This window comes from Scyliorhinus canicula, chromosome 12 (genome assembly GCF_902713615.1).
Source record: "Scyliorhinus canicula chromosome 12, sScyCan1.1, whole genome shotgun sequence".
NCBI classification, from domain to species: domain Eukaryota; kingdom Metazoa; phylum Chordata; class Chondrichthyes; order Carcharhiniformes; family Scyliorhinidae; genus Scyliorhinus; species Scyliorhinus canicula.
The window spans coordinates 145575835-145592947 of record NC_052157.1 but is presented as its reverse complement, the minus strand read 5'-3'; positions in this window follow the sequence as shown (position 1 = coordinate 145592947).

Below are 17113 nucleotides of genomic sequence, written 5' to 3'. Positions count from 1 at the left end.
GGGGAAGAAGCTGTTTTTGAGTCTGTTTGTGCGTGTTCTCAGACTTTTGCCCCATGGGAGAAGTTGGAAGAGTGAGTAGGCTGGGTGGGAGGGGCCTTTGATTATACTGCCCACTTTCTCCAGACAGTGGGAGGCGTAGATGGAGTCAATGGATGGGAGGCAGGTTCGTGTGATGGACCGGGCTGTGTTCACACCTCTCTGAAGTTTCTTGAGGTCTTGGGCCAAGCAGTTGCCAGACCAGGCTGTGATGCAGCCAGATGGGATGCTTTCTATAGTGCATCTGTAAAAGTTGGTAAGAGTTAATGTGGACATGCTGAATTTCCTGCGGTAGTACAGGCTCTGTCTCTATCTTTCCTCCTTTGAGATTCTCCTGAAATCCTTTGTGGGAGTGGAAGACAGGTTTGGGGGGCGGAGGGTGTGTGAATCACATCCACATGTTCTTTGCATACCCAAGACTGAGAGAGTTCTGGCAGGGGTTCTCTGATGTTATGTCCAAGGTTCTGGGTGCAGGGATAGTTCTGAGTCTGGAGGTGGTGAGTCGGAGGTAGTAGGGGGAGAGGTTGATGTATTTACCTTTGCCTGCCTGATAGCCCAGATATGGATTTTGATATGTTGGTGGGCCCCGGAGCCGCGGAAGGCAAGGGTGTGGGTGAGCGACCTGGCAGAGTTACTGAGGTTGAAGAATGATCATAGATTTTACAGTGCAGAAGGAGGCCATTCGGCCCATCGAGTCTGCACCGGCTCTTGGAGAGAGCACCCTACCCAAGGTCAACACCTCCACCCTATCCCAATAACCCAGTAACCCCACCAAACAACAAGAAGGTCAAGTTCGCTTTGCAGGGGTCGGTAGAAGGGTTCATCCGGAGGTGGAAGGTGTTCATTGATTTCTTCCAGGAGGATTGAGGGATTAGCTTGGTGTTGCTCGTTTTACTGGAGTGTGATTAACACGCCTCCGTTTAAAGGCCGTGTGCTTAACACTACTATGGCTCTGTATGTGTAATTATGCTCGGAGTCGCCAGGTGTCGTATTGAGACACCGTCACAAGTATATCAAGGTCAGGTTCAAAGTAATAAATCCATACACCGATTAGTAAGTCCAAACAATTGGTGTTTATTATAACAAATATAATAAATACACATGCATACGCTAAAGAGACTAACTTACTTCTAATACTAAACAACTAAATACTTATCTAGACAGGAACAGGCAAGGTCAGGGAGCAAGGCCTTCGTCCCGTTCTTGGTCTGTAACTTTCTGATTGGCAAAGTTGTCAAGGGCTAGCAAGGTCTGGATCACATAGCGATCGTTGTGTTGGCACTTACAGTTCGATGGCTGATGCTCAATGGCCGGTGATGAAACTGGGGTCAGGATGCGATGTCACAGGTCTGGGCCGGAGTCTGGAACCAACAGACCGAGTCATGTGCTTGACCTTCTCTTTATAGGTCCTAGAAGTCCGTGCCCCTTGGGGAGGGCTCTTTCACCTGCTAGGTATCGATTGGGTCTTTCCCAATCAATATCTTTCAAACTCCCCAATCCTAGGGTCGTTTCTCGATGTTTGGGGCGGTACCTACGGCTCTTTGTTTTGGTTGCTTTGGCGCCATTCTGTCTGGGCGTCTATGGAAAAGTATCCATTGATACTTAAATGTTTCTATTGTACCTGGGCCTGGGCCGGGATCACCTCATTAATATGCAGATCTGTTTCCCATTTGCACCTTTGGCTGAAACTCTGCAACTCTTTGGAAACTGGTTTCTGTACGTGCAAAATGCAAAACAGTCTTTTGTAAGCTGTGTGTCCTCACTATGACTGTTTTTACCTGCAGTCTTAGCAGTTCTCCATTTTGTAGCCCAGTGTCCATCTTGGATGGCTACATTGGGGCAGGGGGGGCATTAAAATGGGGAAGGTTGGACAAGGTGGGATGTTGGTATTGGGAGTTTAGGGATCTGTGGTTGTTTATTTAAATTGATGTGTTCTGATATTGTGTGTACAAATGTAAAAAGCCTTGAATAAAAAGTTGTTTTTTTTAATTCAGAACATCTACCTCCTTGATTAAGGTTTTGGTCAAGTACTAATAACTCCTTATGCAGCTTGGTGTTGAAATTTGTTTGTGAACACTCCTGTGAAGCACCCTAGGAGGGGGGGTTGCTATACTATGGGCACTATACGAATGCATGCTGTTTGTACAGCAGTTGTTTGGAGATGATTTCCCAGTAGTCTCAAGTGAAAGAGTGTAAACCATTCTGTTCACACTGGAAGCCTAATAACACAAACATCAAACACTTTGACTGGGAGATGATAATTGTCTGTAAACTGTAAACATAGGCGCCAAGTCGTATTGGATTTTTTTTCCCACTGCTGTCCAAGAAACGAATGAAGCTGGTGAATTTTTTTAAAAATTTGAGTACCCAACTTTTTTTTTACCAATTAAGGGGCAATTCAGCATGGCCAATCCACCCACCCTGCACATCTTTTGCGTTGTGGGGATGAAACCCACGCAGACACTGGTAGAATATGCAAACTCCACACGGGACAGTGACCTGTGGTCGACATCCAATCTGGGTCCTCGGTGCCGTGAGGCATCAGTGCTAACCACTGTGCCATCGTGCCACCCGACAACAGGTGAAATTGCCCAGAGGAATGTGTTTTGAATGGGGATGTCCCTTAGAAGTTATGTGCAGAGATGATTTGTTTTCAGCTTGGGAAGATGAGGTCATTGCTGGGTGGAGCCCCAGGAGCTGAATTCTGATCTACCTGACCCAGAGTCCACAATTCTCTCAGTAGGATAGTTATAAAACAATAAAGTATGTAAAGCAGCGCAGTCTTGTCTGGGGACCAGGAAGAAGCTGAAACGCGCCCGGTGAACCAGCTTTTTGAAGACTTTCAGCCAGAGTCTGAAGGGGTTCTGACATGAGCCAAATCTGTTTTGTAACACAAGTACTACTCTATACCGTGCTCATTTTAAGATAGATTGAGAGCTGTATGTTTATTTTCTTGTTGCTTAATGGGAAATTGAGTAGTAGTATTAAGGGGTAATTGTAAGTCGTTGGCTGTGAAGTCAAGTTTAATACTGTATCCATAATTAAGTTTTGTTTTAAAAATAGCCAGGCCTATTTCTTTATGCAATCACTCCTGGAGCGAATCATTCTTTCCACACAGTTGGCTTACGAGGACTATACTCATTGGAATTTAGAAGAATGAGGGGGGAGAAATTATAGAAACATATAAAATTATGAAGGGAATATATAGGATAGAAGCAAGGAGGTTGTTTCCACTGGTGGGTGAAACTAGAACTAGGGGGCATAGCCTCAAAATAAGGGGGAGCAGATTTTCTTTTTTTTAATTTAGAGTACCAATTCATTTTTTCCAATTAAGGGGCAATTTAGCATGGCCAATCCACCTACCCTGCACATCTTTGGGTTGTGGGGACGAAACCCACGCAAACACGTGGAGAATGTGCAAACTCCACATGGACAGTGACCCAGGGCTGGGATCGAACCTGCGATGCCTGCGCTATGAGGCAGCAGTGCTGACCCCTGTGGCACCGTGCTGCTCAAGGGGGAGCAGATTTAGGACTGAGTTGAGGAGGAACTTCTTCACCCAAAGGGTTGTGAATCTGTGGAATTTCCTGCGCAGTGAAGCAGTTGAGGCTACCTCATTGAATGTCTGTTAGGCAAAGATAGGTAGATGTTTGAACAGTAACAAAATTAAGGGTTATGGTGAGCGGGCAGGTAAGTGGAGCTGAGTCCATAAAAAGATCTGCCATGATATTGAATGGCTGCAAAGCAGGCTCGAAGGACCAGATGGACTACTCCTGCTCCAAGTTCTTATGTTCTAGTCTTACAAACAAACTAAAATATTGGGGTTTTGGTCCAGTATCCTAGCTGCTGTTGCGGTCTGATCTGGGATTGTGATAGAAATTAACATTAGTGCTGTCATCAGTTGAGCAAACATCTATTTCCCAGGACCAGGGAGGGAACTTATCGATTTATATCACAATGACTGTCAATCACATTTTTGTCACCTTCACCTACCTTTCCTTTTAAAAGATGTTAACACGATTCTCAACAGCAATTACGGTTCAATAAGTACTTAGTTTTTGTTGTAAAAATACTATCAGAAGGTCACTAAAGCTGCTGGGCAAATGCTTTTTCCCCATAACAGCACTAATAGTTTTATTTGTGAATCTGTTTCGCAGATCAACCATTCTAAGATTTAAAAATGTTGATTTAGTCTCCAGGAGTTTATTATGATCACATACCTTTTTTTAAGCATAAGTAGGACTCGCTTTTACTCCACAGTATGATCACCACACCCTCTGCCTTCCACACTTCGAATGAAGAGTATCTAAATCAGTCCAGGATTTCACCAGAGTATAAAAATAGGTCTGTCTTGTTGGGGATCAAGGAGTTGATTGAAATCTGTTTTACCTCCTTCTGTCATCATTCACAGTTCTCATCCTCAAAGCTGTAACCCTTGAGGGGGCTTGGAAATGAAATGTCACTTGTCATCATCCACTCCTATGATTGCATGCAAAGCATTATAACAGCAGTCTGCCATTATACTGCCAAGAGTTTTATATGCTTACAATAGGCTCGGAGATTAATTGCCTACTCTGTCTGCAAAAAGAAAAGATAGGGGAGGACAAGTAGAATCTCTCACGGCCTGGGCAATATGGGCTTTATTCATGCTCCAGAAATTATACAATTTTTATGATAATCAACAATGGGTAGGAAGAAAGGTTATCCATTCCCATGACACCCAAGTCACACTTTTACAATTCAAATCAGCAGAGCCAAAGCAAAAGGTTTGCTAAGTTAAACTGGCTCACTGATCCACATAAGTGCCAAAAGAGGAGAAGGTTATTTGAACCAGCCTGACACAATTGGATTAGCCTTGAGCCTATACACCCTGCACATTCTTGATCTACTATGCCAACTGTGCAAATGAATTATGATTGCGTGCCTTTTTTTAAGCGTAAGTAAGACTCCCTCTTACCCAACAGTATGATCACCATACCCTCTGCCTTCCACACGTCGAATGAAAAGTATCTAAATCAGTCCAGGATTCTACCAGGGTATAAAAATAGGTCTCTATCTTGTTGTCAAGGAGTTGATCGAAGTCTGTTTTACCTCCTTGTGATGGCCTAGTCGGGAAATCAGAGAATTGTGGGTATTAGAATATTAGATATGCTTGAACACAAACCTGATCTAAATGAATAAATTGGGCAAATTCAGTTGTTCGCCCTGCCTAAAGCCAGCTAATTAAATAACTGACCTTCTCTGGGACTATGACACAAAGTTATAGAACTTATTTTTTGCAAAAAAAAACATGGTTACAGAACGTGCAGCGATTTAAACATCAAACTTGCCAACATTTCGAATTTGATTGTGCGCAATTTGTCATTTATTGAATGGGAAAAAGTTATTTGTGAAGAACATCCCACCCTTTTCTTCCCACATCCTTTTGTACTGGGTGCTGCCTACTCTTCCCCTCCCCCACCCTGGCCTAACATTTGTTTTTCCTTCAGGTTTTCACTGTTCAAGGCGTTATTTGAGCTGTCTGTTGAAACAATTGTTTCAGGGGTGCATTTTCTATAATTTTTTCATATGAGTATAATAGCAAACTAAACATAAGCTACTTACATGAACATTTTTACAAATTTAATTATCTGGTTATTAATGGACATGCTTCGGCCAGTTCTCAGGATACAAATTAAATATGGCCAAGAGTGAAATGTTTGTGGTACAGGCAAGGGGCCAGGAGGCTGGTTGAGGAAAATTTCCGGTACTTGGGGATCCAGGTGGCGCGAGACTGGGGCAGGCTGCACAAGTTAAATTTGGCCAGGGTGGTGGAACAAATGAAGGGAGAGTTTCGGAGATGGGATGCACTCCCGCTGTCGCTGGCAGGGAGGGTGCAGACTGTAAAGGTGACAATCCTCCCTAGATTTCTGTTTATTTTTCAGTGCCTCCCGATCTTTATCCCACAGTCCTTCTTCAAAAGGGTTAACAAGATGATCATGAGCTTTGTCTGGGCGGGAAAATCCCCGCGGGTGAAGAAGGCGATGCTTGAGAGGAACCGCAGTGAGGGAGGGCTGGCTTTGCCGAGTCTGATTAACTACTACTGGGCGGCTAATATCGCCATGATAAGGAAGTGGATGGTGGGTACGGGGTCTATCTGGGAGCGGGTGGAGGCGGCTTCGTGCAGGGGCTCCAGCTTGGCAGCCCTGGTCACAGCTCCTCTAACGCTGCTGCCGGCCAGGTACTCCACCGGCCTGGTAGTGGTGGCGACCCTGTGGATATGGGGCCAGTGGAGGAGGCATGTAGGGGAGATGGGGGCGTCTGTCTGGGCGCCAATCTGCGACAACCATCGGTTTGCCCCTGGGCGTACGGATGGGGGGTTTTGGGCATGGCGGCGGGCGGGGGTAGGGAGGGTGGGCGATATGTTCCTGGAAGGGAGCTTTGCGAGTTTGAGGAGCTTGGAGGAGAAATTTGGTCTGGTATGGGGAAATGATTTTAGGTACCTACAGTTGCGGGACTTTGTCCGTAGACAGGTCCCATCCTTCCCACGCCTCCCGCCAATGGGGATCCACGTCAGAATAGTCTCTAGGGGGGAAGGAGGGGAGGGTAGAGTCTCTGATATTTATAAGGTGTTCATGAATGAGGAACTGAAACTCAAATGGGAGGAGGAGCTAGGCGGGGAAATGGAGGACGGGCTGTGGGCAGAAGCCCTGAGTAGGGTGAATTCGACCGCAACATGTGCCAGGCTTGACCTGATTCAATTTAAGGTCGTTCACCGGGCCCACATGACGGTGGCTCGGATGAGCAAATTCTTTGGGGTAGAGGACTAGCGAACCACGTACACATGTTTTGGGAATGCCCGATGCTTAGGGGATCATGTCCCGGGTGCTAAAAACAAGGGTGGCGATGGGGCCAGGGGTGGCACTTTTTGGGGTTTCGGAAGACCTGGGAGTCCAGGGTGAGAAAGTGGCCGATGTTTTGGCCTTTGCTTCCCTGATAGCCCGGCGACGAATATTATTGGCGTGGAGAGACTCAAAGCCCCCAAAGACTGAATTGTGGCTTACGGACATTTCCAGTTTCCTGGGTATAGAAAAAAAATTAAGTTTGCCTTGAGGGGATCTGTACAGGGGTTCACCCGAAGGTGGCAACCATTCATTGACTTCTTTGCAGGAGAGTGAGTGTCAGCGGGGGGGGGGGGGTACAGTAGAGTTGGAGGGATAAATTGGCGGGTAGTACCGGTGGGAGAGGAGCGGGCTTGTGCAGTATGTTACAACTGAAGTATTGAATGTACGTGGATGTTTGCACATTTTTGCCTTTTTTGCTTTCTTTCTGTTGATGTTTGTAAATGTTTACAATGCCAAAAAACTACCTCAATAAAATTGTTTGTTTAAAAAAAAAAATTAATGGACATGCTGAACGACGTTTCTACGAAACAGACTGAAGACCTGTGAAATGGCTGCCATGATCCATTGGACGATAGTGTGTTCCTGGATTTATACCTCATGGATTTACTGTTGTGCCAATAAATGAAACTCAGTGTACATATAAACATGAGCATTATTTAACAAGACCAAAAGAGTGTTGATTCTTAGCTCTTTTGTGATTATCTCGTGAGAAGGAGGAGGGCGTACTATGCAATGGATTGGCAGCCCCACTGACGTCTGCTCCAGACTGCAATCAGAAGTTTGAAAAAATGATCATGTTTAGCCCTGCGTCCATCGTAACAAGACGACTATGTTTATCCACAGATAGGTTAATAGTGTGCTGGAAAAGGCATATGGGACACTTGCCTTTATCAATCAAGGGCATAGATTACAAAAGCAAGGACCTCATGTTGGAGTTGTATAGAAACTTGCTGAGGCCACAGCTGGAGTGCTGTGTGCAGTTCTGGTCGCCACATTATAGGAAGGATGTGATTGCAATGGAGGGGTTGCAGAGGCGATTCACGAGGATGTTGCCTGGGATGGGATATTTATGTTATGAAGAGAGGTTGGATAGACTTGGTTTGTTTTCGTTGGAGCAGAGAAGAGGTTGAGGGTGCTCGGCCTTTTCTCATTAGAGCAGAGAAGGATGAGGGGCGACTTGATAGAGGTTTATAAGATGATCAGGGGAATAGATAGAGTAGATAGTCAGAGATTTTCCCCCCGGGTAGAACAAACCATTACAAGGGGACATAAATTTAAGGTAAATGGTGGAAGATGTAGGGGGGATGTCAGAGGTAGGTTCTTTACCCAGAGAGTAGTGGGGGCATGGAATGCACTGCCTGTGGAAGAAGTTGAGTCGGAAACATTAGGGACCTTCAAGTGGCTATCGGATAGATACATGGATTACGGTAGAATAATGGAGTGTAGATTAATTTGTTCTTAAGGGCAGCACAGTAGCATTGTGGATAGCACAATTGCTTCACAGCTCCAGGGTCCCAGTTTCGATTCCAGCTTGGGTCACTGTCTGTGTCGGAGTCTGCACATCCTCCCCGTGTCTGCGCGGGTTTCCTCCGGGTGCTCCTGTTTCCTCCCACAGTCCAAAGATGTGCAGGTTAGGTGGATTGGCCATGATAAATTGCCCTTAGTGTCCAAAATTGCCCTTCGTGTTGGGTGGGGTTACTGGGTTATGGGGATAGGGTGGAGTTGTTGACCTTGGGTAGGGTGCTCTTTCCAAGAGCCATTGCAGACTCGATGGGCCGAGTGGCCTCCTTCGGCACTGTAAATTCAATGATAATCTATGGTTAATCTAGGACAAAGGTCCGGCACAACATCGTGGGCCGAAGGGCCTGTTCTGTGCTCTATTTTTCTATGTTCTATGTAAGACTGAGAGGTGACCTGATCGAGGTGTACAGGATTATGAGGGGCATGGACAGGGTGGATAGGGAGCAGCTATTCCCCTTAGTTAAAGGGGCCCACAAGTTCACAGTGGGGGGGGGGGGGGGGGGGGGGGGGGGGGGCAGGAGGTTTAGGGGGGATGTGAGGAAAGACTTATCCAGAGCGTGGTGACAGTTCGGAAATCCACTGCCTGGGAGGGTGGTAGAGTTGGGTTGCCTCATATTCTTTAAAAAGCACCTGGAAGAGCCCTGGGCACGTCATAATATTCAAGACTATGAGCCAAATGCTGGTAAATGGGATTAGGTAGGCAGATCAGGTGGTTTTTCATGTGTTGATGCAGACTCAATGGGCAGAAGGGCCTATTCCGCAGTGTGAGATTCTGTGTAAAATCATGCAATTATGTTTTTTCTTAATTTAGAGTAGCTAAATCCATCTGGTTTTTTTTTAAAGTTTAACGTATCCAATTCATTTTTTTCCAATTAAGGGGCAATTTAGCATGGCCAATCCACCCATCCTGCACATCTTTTGGGTTGTGGGAGTGAAATTCTATGTTCTATGGTCAGATAGGCTTCAGATGGTTTCACAGGTCGGCGCAACATCGAGGGCCGAAGGGCCTGTACTGCGATGTTCTAGGTAACCCACGCAGACACAGGGAGAACGTGCAAATTCCACATGGACAGTGACCCAGGGCCGGGATTCGAACCCGGGTCCTCAGCGCTGTAGGCAGCAATGCTAGCAATTATGCTTTTAACAAAAGGGATGGGTTTCTCGATACGTGGAGTTAGGTACATACGTTATCCTCCCTTGCCCAGAGACACGGGCCTCCCCTCCACCGGCAACCTGCCAGTGAGCTGCCTGGATCTAGCTGCAGTAAGATCATTCGGCACAGTTTCTTCTCTGAGTCTCTGGTAACCAATTAAAAATCGAATGAGCAGATTCAAAGTCCCTCCAGCTTTTAACTCACTCCAACCTGCCCGCTGCCTTTGCTTGAGCCAATGCACTTGTGCAACTATCCAAACCAAACATGTAACAAATCTATTGCCTTTGTTTGGAAGGAAGGCACAGGTGGCAAATGGAGTTTAATGCAGAAAAGTGTGAGGTGATTCATTTTGGAAGGAATAACAGGAAGACAGAGTACTGGGCTAATGGTAAGATTCTTGGTAGGGTGGGCGAGCAGAGAGATCTCGGTGTCCATGTCCATAGATCCCTGAAAGTTGCCACCCAGGTTGAGAGGGTTGTGAAGAAGGCCTATGGTGTGTTAGCTTTTATTGGTAGAGGAATTGAGTTTCGGAGCCATGAGGTCATGTTGCAGTTGTACAAAACTCTGGTGCGGCCGCATTTGGAGTATTGTGTGCAGTTCTGGTCGCCACATTATAGCAAGGATGTGGAAGCATTGGAAAGGGTGCAGAGGAGATTTGCAAGAATGTTGCCTGGTATGGAGGGAAGATCATATGAGGAAAGGCTGAAGGACTTGAGGCTGTTTTCGTTAGAGAGAAGAAGGTTAAGAGGTGACTTAATTGAGGCATGCAAGATGATCAGAGGATTAGATAGGGTGGACATTGAGAGCCTTTTTCCTCGGATGGTGATGTCCAGCACGAGGGGACATAGCTTTAAATTGAGGGGAGATAGATATAGGACAGATGTCAGAGAGTAGTAAGGGCATGAAATGCCCTGCCTGCAACAGTAGTGGACTCGTCAACACTAAACGCATTCCAATGGTCATTGGATAGGCATATGGACAATAAGGGAATAGTGTAGAGGGACTTTTGAAGGGTTTCACAGGACGGCGCAACATCGAGGGCCGAAGGGCCTGTACTGTGCTGTAATGTTCTATGTTCTATGCACATTCACACATCCTCTAACTTGCTGCTGAACCACTAAGTGGTTGGGATTTGCCGGCCCCTCATTAAAACCTTGATGACAAAGTGTACAGAAATTGCCTGGCCCCCTCGGAAGGTTGTATCGGGGGATTACAATTCCTGCGCGGGAAAATCATTTCCACTAATGAGTCATTTAGGACTAAATGATTTTCTCGGTTTGGATAGTTATTAGTGGGACGTCTGCAGTTTTCATCTGGACTAACCTTTTTGTTATCTCGTACCTCTTAAAAAAATAATGGCCTGGGTGTCGTGTTGTTCACCCTGGGGTAACACGGATTGCACACAATGCAATTAACTGATCAAGTCTACACCAAACAACGGCATTGGTTCAATATTAGATTTATTGAACTCTAGCAACGGAACACACAGCTGCCTGTGGGTTGACTCTCTACTACCCTAAGTAACTAAAGCTAACTATCTAAACCAGGCTAGCTCTGATCCACGTGTAGGAGGTGTTGAATGATTTGTACACCCTGACTATCACTATAGCTATCACCAGTGGAAAAAGGCAGAGTGCTCATGCCTCGTGTGTTATAGGTGTAAGTCCCCCTCTGGTGCCCCGTCTTGTGATTAGTCACGTTCTGTATATTGATTGGCTCTCCTGGGTGTGTGTCACTTCCTGCTTTTACCTCATGAGTGCATGGGTGCATATTATGACATCCCCTTTTTTTTAAAGTCAGCTGTTTAGAGCAGAAATGACATATTTACAAGCGTAACTATATACAAAATCAGTGAGTGGATGGATATGTACATGTAAGGTGTCTAGCGTGCAGAAACATAACAGCATATATACAAGGAACTATTTATAAGTCCAGACGTTGAGGCTGTCGACGGATTCACGTGGACCACCTGAGAGGTGGAGGTGGAGATGATGGAGTCTTGACCGGTTGGCATGCAGCCAGGCTGGTGGCCTCATGAAGCGAGGTGTCCGGGTCGGGCAGAGTGACATCTGGGAAAGTGAGATCCGGTGGTGCGCAGGCAAGTTTGCATAGCGCCCTTCCGTTGCACCTTACAATCGATCCATCCACCATGCGAACCATGAACGACTTGGGAGCAGCCTGTCAAACCACAACAGCAGGAGCTGACCAGCCGTCACCAGGCAACTGAATGCGTAAAGTGTCCTTCGGAGAGAGAAGCGGCAGATCCGTAGCGTGAGCATCATATGTGATCTTTTGCCTTGTTCTGATCTGCTGCATCTTTTGCAGCATTGGAAGGTGATCGAGGTCAGGTACATGAATGGCCGGAACAGTCGTCCTCTGGATCGGTGATTGGATCCGGTTCCCAGTCCAGCAGCCCTTGCTGCACACTTCAAACTCGTGTTCTTTGGAACTGGTACCGCTGGTCCCCTGTCGGAGGTACAGATCTGCACAGAGCAGCATAATGGCCAAGTTTCTTGCAGTTGAGACATCCCCTGCCTCTCGCAGGAGCCGCAGTTGGGGCACATCATCACATCGGCGTCGTGACGCTCGGCGCGGCATCGCGCCTGCGCAGTGCGGTCAGCCGCCACTCACACCTGCGCAGTGTAGTCTTCGGCTGCTTCGTTTTCCCGACCATGGTGCGCATGCGTGGGACCCCTGGAAAAGCGCGCGCAATTGCCGCCTTCATGTCTGTGTAGTTGAATGTGTGGCTGAAGACCCTTTTTTTTTTTTAAAACCTATTTGAAGGGGATGCTCTTCAGGTTTGGCTGCACGTCAGCCCCATGCTCCTGACCTGTGGTCTCCCGGTACTGGCAAAGAGGGCCAGGTAGCAAGGAGGACCTCATTTCAGGCCTGTTCCTGGCCAAAGTGGCCATCATTACGTCCTGGTCAGCAGGTGGCTGAAAGGTTACCCGATCACTTTTCCATGGCTATGTTCATGCCCAGGTCCCCCGGGAGAGGGAGCATACGGTGTTCTCTGGCACACTTGAGGCCTTCCGCAGCTGGTGAGCACCATTGGGTTTGGAGTGTTTCATCAGCCCCCCCCCCCAATGCTATTTTGATTTAGTTAGATAAGTTTCTTTTAACATTTTGTCTTTTTGTTGCAGTGTGCCTTTATGGATGTAATAACTCCCTCGAGGCCCACAGGGAAACGGTAATTGATCTCCCCGTCAGGCTAGTGGAATACCAGCTTCCCCAGTAGTGGGCGGAAGCCCACTCAGCTGGGGCTTGTAAGATCAAGCATATAAGCTGGTCCACGCAGGGACCAGCATACTGGTAACTAGTTACTGCCATGGGCACACTTAATTTTAAGTTAAATAAATGCTTTGTTATTCTTAACACTGGCTTTAAAAAGGGCAATAACTTCAACTAAATTTGTTAAGACGTTTACCGTTGAGTTAATTTTTGTAAATCAAGAGTATCTAACTCTTACTAAAAAGCCAAGACTCGAGACTGTTCATGCCTATAATCAGTCTATGCACAGCAAGATCCCATATAGACCTCTTGATAGTTCAGAAAAGAATAAGAATTGGGGGTAAGAATATGGTTTGTAGGAATCAGCGCATGCGTTAAAATCTGGAAGGAGCGAGTAGGTATAATGAATTAAAAATGAATTATAATGAGGTGAGAGGCACTCTCGATGTTACTGTACGTGGCACAGGTCAGGCCCATTCCTCACTCTTGCGTGGTAGTGATTACCCCAGCCATTTTCCTTTTCATTGGGGGGTCAAAAATGGACTGTGTTGGAAGGGATACAATGTACAAATCTCCAGATAAAGGAGGGAAAAGAACATGCCCAATATCGCCCTAATCCTGATGGCTACTTTTATGTGTGGCTGCATCAGCTGGGTAAAGACCCAGAATATACAAACTCCAAGGGTCACTGAGGTTCTACCTGTCCCCGGTGTTGTGAAGGATGGGTCTGGCCACGCTGCTGTGGAAAGCTCCAAGTAGTCCCTGAACAGACTGTGAGGGTCATTTGGCAGAATGCCTCATTACCAGAACTTTCAAAGAAGCACCAAGACCAAGCTTGGCTGGTGGTGAGACAGGTCCTCCCCGTCCGATCCTTCCTACACATCTAAAGTCTCACCTCTTCAGCAGGTTGTCCTCGAGGTGACCATGGTAGGGAAGTGTCCATTGCCCATCTCCTTGTGGAATGTGTCTTTGCAAGATTTGGAGAGCGATGAGGTGGTTTTTGTCCAGGTTCATCCCGAGCAGCTCCGTGACGCAGGATTCTGTACGCTATGGACTCTTCCCAGGGACGCACTGAGACAAACATCAACTAATGCTGGAGGACCATCAACTCAATGACAGACTCTCTTTGGACTGTCCAAAGCTTGTTGGTCTTCCAGCTTGTTGTCCCTGACCAAGTGCTGCAGATTGACACATTCCAACGCTCAGGACTACGTGCTGAGGGATGTACTAAAGCTTGGGGCAGCCGCTTCAGAGGCGCAATGGGGAAAAATCGTTGTCTAAGACCTTTCAGCCATAGTGAACTGGGGGGAGGGGAATTGTACAGAACCCCCTCGGACTGTATGACGCATATTGAATGTGTACAGTGAATATTACACATATCACAATTTTACTGAAGCACATGAGTGTAACACGATCCGGCTAGATAACTTAAATACCATTGCACCATTTGTAATGACCATTTTGAAATGTCTGTAATGTTTCTTTGATGGTATTGGAGAACCTCACAGTGCAAGATGATGTACTTAGAGAACCTCAATATTATTGCATTTTGTGTGATGGCCATTTTAAAATGTTCGTTCATATATTGCATAAAGTATATTTTTGCAACAAACAAAAGGATAAGAAATGGGGCTTCTCGACCTTTTGGCTAAGATCAATGACTTATCTTTTCAGCTTTTATCTGGTACATCTTACTTGTGGGACCATGAATTAGATTCAATTTGAATTGTTTTTTTGGAGCAGGCAATGATATGGATTAAGGGCTTGCCCCATCCACTCTGTGCATTGCCTTTCTATCTTTAAGAGTGCAATAAAAATGTTTAGAAAGAATGGGAACAGAAGCTTCAAGGCAGAAAAGGACAAATAGGAATGCCTGGTGGTACCATATCAGTGCACTTCTAATGGAATGAATGTGGACAGAGTGAGTTCCTGCAGACAATATTGAATCCCATGAAAAGATTAATCACCTTTTAGCAGCAGTGCCGAGGGATGAATGTTGATGAGGATTCCTTCCTGCTCTTCATCACATGGTGCGATGGGTTCTTTAACATTCAAAGGAAACCACAGTTAAACGCAAGTGCCTCTGAAGGGGATTAAGACACTAAAAGATTTGTTTCTTGGTGGTCGGTTTGCAGGATTTAAGGAGCTGGAAGCGAAGTATGGGCTGGAGCGGGGGGAAATGTCTAGATACATGCAGGTTTGAGATTTTGCCAGAAAGGAGATACAGAGCTTCCCAGTAGAGCCGGCCTCCACACTGCTGGAGAAGGTGCTGATGACAGGGGGACTAGAGAAGGGGGTAGAGTCCGCGGTTTACGGAACTATTTTGGAAGAGGAGAAGGCACCACTGGATCAAAGCAAAGTGGGAGGAAGAGTTGGGAGAGGATATGGAGGAGGGGTTCTGGTGTGAGGTGCTCCGGAGAGTGATTGCCTCCACCTTGTGCTTGAGGTTGGGGCTGATACAGCTGAAGGTGGTATACAGAGCACACCTCACGAGGGTGAGGATGAGTCGATTCTTTGAAGGAGTAGAAGATGTGTGTGAACGTTCTGGGGGAGGGCCCCACTAATCACGTTGATATGTTTTGGTCGTGTCCAAAGCCAGAAGATTAATGGAAGGAGGTTTTCAGGGTAATTTCTAAAGTGGTGCACGTGAAACTGGACCCGGGCCCTCGGGAGGCCATATTCGGGATGTCGGACCAGCCAGGGTTGGAAACGGGTGCGGAGGCAGATGTTGTAGCCTTCGCCTTGTTGATCGCCCGAAGGCGGATCCTGATGGGTTGGAGAGCGGCCGCTCCACTCTGTGCCCTGGCGTGGTGGGGGGACCTGTTGGAATTCTTGACTCTTGAGAAGGTTAAGTTTGAACTGAGGGAAAGGATGGAGGGGTTCTACAATTCATGGGCACTATTCATTGTGCACTTCAAGAACTGGATGACATCGAACATTAGTTGGGGGGGGGGGGTGGGAGGGTTGGGGGGAGGGGGGCTGTGTGTGTTAATGGCGACTATGGGTGATTCCTGATTTATTTTTGTCATTTGTTTGTGTGAACATGCGGGCTAATGTTTGGGGTTTGGTGGAAGGATGGGATCGTTGTTATTGATATGGGGATTGACATATTTGTTACTGATTATTGTTTATTGTTGGTGGGTGTAAATTTGGGAGAAAATGTGAAAAAGGAGAATAAAAATATTTTTTAAAAACAAAAAAGATATGCGCCTCTGACAACGCAGTACTCCCCCTCAGCGCTCACAGGAACATCAACCTAGATGATGCAGACTTTCTTTGCAAAAGGCACATTCCACGAGGAGGTGAACAACCGGTGGACAAATCAACAAATATTTTTTTATTGTCACATGTCGGCTTACATTAACACTGCAATGCAGTTACTGTGAAAAGCCCCGAGTCGCCACATTCCGGCACCTGTTCGGGTACACAGAGGGAGAATTCAGAATTCTCAATCAGTCTGGGAATTGAACCAACGCTGCTGGCCTTGTTCTGTATTACAAACCAGCTGTCTAGCCCACTGAGCTAAGCCAGCCCTCGAGGTGAGACTCCAGGCGTGCAGGAAGGATCTGACACGGAGGGCCTTTCTCACCACCAGCCAAAGCTAGGCCTTGGTGCTTGTTTGAAAGTTCTGGTGATGAGGCCTTCTGTAGTCTTGCAGTGAGATTTGAGATTTGGCCCAGAGCAGCCAGCCAGCCAGCAGGCAATGTACCGCTGAGCCCCAATGTCAGACGTCTCCAGTCCCCCAACCTTTGGTCCCTACTCTCAGCACATCATCACTTGTTTCAGACCCCAAAATCAATTTCCACCCCATAACTTTGTGCCCGGTGAGATTGTCAACTCAATTCACGAGGTTGTTTTAAACTTTCATCAGTGACAAAGAAAGTCTCTGAATTGCAGCTCTGAATTCCTGATTCTGTCTCCTGCCTACTTTTGACCATCAGAAAAATACCAATCCTTTAAAATTTAAAAAAAAAGCCACAGAAAAACCCAAGTGGAAAAGTAACACCTTTTTTTCTCTTGATAACATTTTCCCATAAATCAGTCAAAAAAAAACATTTTGTTGAGGGATCTTGCTGTGACACGTTGGCTACTGTTTTTTTTTACTTATTGCAAAACTAACTTTCCTTCAGGATGTCGGTTGTTCTGAGGTTGGGAAAGGCAACATATACATTCGATTTCTTTTCGCCTTTTTATTTTCTCGGCGTGGTATTCACTCCACGCTGCAATGCAGGTCTTTCAGTGACTCAAATTATTATCCTTCACATCTTCTGTGAACCCCCAGCTGTTG